Genomic DNA, 4,193 nt, shown 5'->3' on the forward strand with positions numbered 1-4,193 from the left:
TGTCCCTGCACGTCCAACGCAGGTGTCGCTTCCTTCCTTGAATGTTTTTGATCCACAGTGGGTCGAGTCTATGGACGAGGACAGCCTCTGGGGTGGAACTGCAGCTCACGGCCACACAGCCTCGGCATCTCTGGGGTTCAGCCTTTATCTTGCCTTAAAGGCTTCTCGCCGCCGCCGGTGCTCCAGGGAACCTTGCAAATCCCCCTGAGCCCCGCCAAGTTGGAACATAGGAGAAAATAAAGAGCAAACCTCCCAAAGAGCCACTTCCCTCCAGCACTCTCCTCCCCTGGTGACTGAGTGAAGCAAGGACAGGCTGATGAACGTCCCCAGCCCTCCCCCCACAAGCTGGCTCAGGACCTACAGCTGTCCCCACTGAGCACCCTCCCACCTGGGAGGTGCTTGGGTCTCTTGGGGCAGGGGATTCAGGAATGAATTCCAGTTGCTCAGCCAGCTCGAGGGGCACCCCCAACCTGCATTCTCTAGGCTCTGCCTGTCCCTGTGGGCCTGAGGCGTCCAGGTCTCTGCCCTGTGTGGCGACAAGACAGGCATCTTCGCTCATCCCTGAATCCAGACGGTGTGACGTTGATGGATGGTAGAGCTGCAGGGCTGGGGGAGCAGGTGGTCTCCACGCTGGGGCAGGGGAGGGCAGTGTCTGCAGATGGGCTGTAAGGAGGGGAGGGGGCAGCAGAGCCTGGGAGAGGCGGGTTCCGGTACTGGAACAAGTGAGAGAGCAGGGCCTGGCGGCTGCCTTAGCGACCCCGGGAGCCCACGGTACCTTCAGAGTTCCCCATTCCCTGCTTTCCCTGGTGACACCGCCCTCTGCAGAAGGGAGAGTGCTGGCCCCAGCCCAGCCCCTGGGATTGGGTGGAATCCTTCCCGCGCCTTCCCCGAGGAGTAGGTGCCCAGGAGACAAACTACTGGGATCCTGGGCCAGATGTGACCTCAGCCAGGTCACCTCGCTTCTCTGGGCTTCAGTTTAGGGCTTTGGTCTAACAGGATCAGATTATGTTTCCGCTGTTTTAAGCCATTTAGTTTATGGTCATTTGTGTGGCCACCCTAGGACATGAGTACACCATTCCAAGTCTCTAGGTTAGATGAGAGATGGCTCTGTTGGGGGCTGCTCAGGACTGGAGGGATCCCCTTCCGAAGGTCTGGCCCAGGAGGTCCTGCAAGGTTACTGCCATCTGCGTCCTCCTATCTGGTTGGGGCCACATGGTGACCATAGCAGGGGGCAGGCTTGGGGGAACTGTGGTAAAGGAGAGGGATTGGGGCTTTAGGTTCTATTAGAGGCAGGAGGCTCCTACAAGAAGGGAGGGTGCCTGGGGGCTCACACTGGACAGTAGGTAGGATAGAGAACAGAAGTCCGATCTCCACTCTTCCTCCATCCTGTGAAAAGGCTCCTGTAAGTATCCACCTTAACGTGGTCCCTCATGGGCAGGACAGCCGTGACCAGAGTCAGAGACAATGGCTGATAAACTCACCCAGTGAACCCTGCTATCCCTTGAGGTGACGGGGTGGTTCATCCTGAGATGCAGAGCTGCACAGAGACACAGGAGGACTGATGGACTTGGGGAACCTGGCACCTGCCTTTCCTGTGAACCCCTCATGCTGAGCCAAGGGTATTTAAGGCTCAGGGCTCCTACACGAAATCGAGAGAAATGGGCCTTCTGGGAGCAGGGGAGGGTGGTAGGTCTCCCTGACGCTCTGCTGGCTTGGAAGGAGGAGCCTAGCGGGTGGCCACTGCAGACTCCTAGGTACCTGGTCCAGGACTTCTCGAACCTGGATGAACAGCTTGGGGTTCACTATAACATGCAGGCCGACTCTGCCCCTGGGAGTGGGCCTGGGGCCACATTCCTAACAAGCTCCCAGATGATGCCAAAGCTGCTGATCCCTGGACCATGCTTCAAGGAGGGAGCGACCAGCTCCTTATTTTGATTAAAAACAAAACAAAACAAAACTAAGGCTAAAAGAAGGGAAGCCACCTGCCCAGGTGACAGGGTGACATTGATCAGGGACCAGGAATCAAGCCACAGTCCTGGCAGCTGCGTTTCGTGAGTGCCATCATGGGGGGGGGGTGTGCCTGGGAACATCACTTTTCTGCCTCCTTGGGCTGTATATTTTGGGGGCTTGGCCCTTTTTCATGCTGCCCCCAGATTCTCTGAAGCAGCCAAGTACCTCAACAGCCCTGCTCCATCTTGGGCCATCCAGTCCTGCCTGCTTGGGTGCTCCCATTGGGTGGACCTGGGCTTCCCCTCAGCCGGGAGAGCTCTAACCCTGCAACCCCAGTCCCCTGTCACAGACTCAAACTCTCCCCTGTGGACCCGGGAGAAAATGAAGTCCCTGGGTCTCTGCAGCCCTTCCTGGGTGGCTCTGTCACTGGCGAGTCTTAGGGTACTCACCTCTGAGCCTTGAATCATTAGTCAGCTCTCCTGATACCCACGCCAGGAGGCGGCATCTTCACTGCGGTGATTCAGGACAGGGCCTGGGACTGGGGACTCTGCCGTGGACAAAGCCGGAGCTCCTTACTCCCTGCCTGTGGCATCTCCAGTTTCCACCTCTCCTTGTAGAACACAGGGTTGATTCTGCCTTCGTGATGCCCAGAGTGTGACCAGCAGCCTCCTAGGTGTCTGTGACCCTGAGAGCAGCTCTTTGACCTTGACACTGTGCCTCTGAGGGTTACCTAGGAGAAGTAGCTTCTCCCAGGGACTCTGTGCTCCCCCCAACATTTGGTGCTCCCCAGCAGGGTAGGTGAGACCCCATTTTGGAAACAGGGGCTCAGAGCCACACAGGCAGGGATGGAGGTGCTGGGATTCAAACGTCTGCTCCCCCACTTTTCCCGCCCAGCTGCCTGCGTTGACATCAGAGCTGGGCAGGCACAACCTTCTGCCGCACTGGCTGCAGGTACAGTGGGAAGACCCTGGGCAGCACAGGTGAGGGCCATCTGTGGAGGGAACTGGGAGAAGCTGCCCTCACCACAGCAGCCCTAGGAGGATGTTGTCCGGCTCCTGGGGGCTGGGGAGGGGACAGGTGCTGCTGGGAGCACTGCCCCTCGTTCTGGGTTCAAGCAGGAGACTTCCAGGAGCCGGCAGCCCAGCCCTTTGCTGTGAGTTTTGGAGCTGGGGGCACGCGGGGAAGCCAGCAGACCTGAGCTCCCTGTCTGGCTGATGTTCCCTAGGCCCTGTAGGACCTGTCACTGCGTCACTGCTGGGATGGCTTTGTGACGTTCCTGATATTCCCAGACACTCTTCCCGTACCTCCAGGGCCACGGTAGCAGCTGATGGTGTAAAGGGTGGGCCTGGGGGTCCACTTACCCCACACTCGTTGGCTTTCCCTGGAGGAAGAGCTCTTCCTGGGTGGGGTGGGCAGGGCCTCTGGGCTCTGCCACGGTGCCCTTGGGGTTTCAAGGGAAGAGACCATCACTGGGCCGGCCTCAGAGGGCAGGTGGGCTGTGGGCAGGGCTGCCTGAAGCCTGTTGGAGCGGGCTGGAGCCCAGGTCTTGGCCTCGGCCATCGCAGGATGTCTGTAGCCCACACATCTGGGGCCCAAGAATGAGGCAGATGCCCTCGTCCTGGGTCTCATTTTCCCATCCGAAAAGCCTCGTCACTAGGGAGGGTGGTAGGTAGGACATGGTGTGGGTGTGATTTGAAGTCACTAAAACCAAAGGACAGGCCACCTCGGCCAGCAGCTCTATGGGTCTGCAACCCGGGGCTGGTGGGAGTCAAAGGCCACAGGAGGAGACATCACTGTGCCATTCACTTAGCGGAGTGTGCCCAGACCTTTCACGGACAAAGCCACACCTCGGAGACGCAGGAAGGTCCCTGCTGGGGGCTGCGAGCTGGTTGCCTCTTACCTGGCATCTTCTCTCCACGGCCATCTCCAGTTTTCCCCCTGCCTTCCAGAACTGTGGGGTCCGCATGAGCTGACACCGCTAACGAGCAGAGGAGCTGGGCGCACCCTCAGGACCGCTGGCTGCGAAGCCTGGCTTTTCCTGCTCTCTCCCCCTCCCGCCTGCCGCCCCTCCCTCCTCACCCAGCACCCCCCTCCCCCTCCACCTGTCTGGTAGCTCCTCATCACGGACTGGAGACTTCACTTGGGTCCCCTGCTTGATCACCAGGCCTCCCGCGTGGGGGTGAGGGGCATCACCTCAGTTTGCCCAGCTCAGACGGGCTGTGGATGGACAGGGACAGAAGGCC

General features: G+C 59.4%; 1 long non-coding RNA gene across 1 annotated transcript; it reads right to left on the reverse strand.

Annotated features, from left to right (window-relative positions):
- Positions 1-475: 475 nt before the first annotated feature.
- On the reverse strand, positions 476-3,982 carry LOC144377013 (uncharacterized). The gene is made up of 3 exons (XR_013437489.1): positions 2,400-3,982; positions 1,482-1,537; positions 476-1,386 (listed from the first exon to the last, which is right to left on the reverse strand). It is a non-coding gene; the product is annotated as an uncharacterized LOC144377013 (long non-coding RNA).
- Positions 3,983-4,193: the final 211 nt, after the last annotated feature.

Source organism: Ictidomys tridecemlineatus, chromosome 4 (assembly GCF_052094955.1).
Source record: "Ictidomys tridecemlineatus isolate mIctTri1 chromosome 4, mIctTri1.hap1, whole genome shotgun sequence".
NCBI classification, from domain to species: Eukaryota; Metazoa; Chordata; class Mammalia; order Rodentia; family Sciuridae; genus Ictidomys; species Ictidomys tridecemlineatus.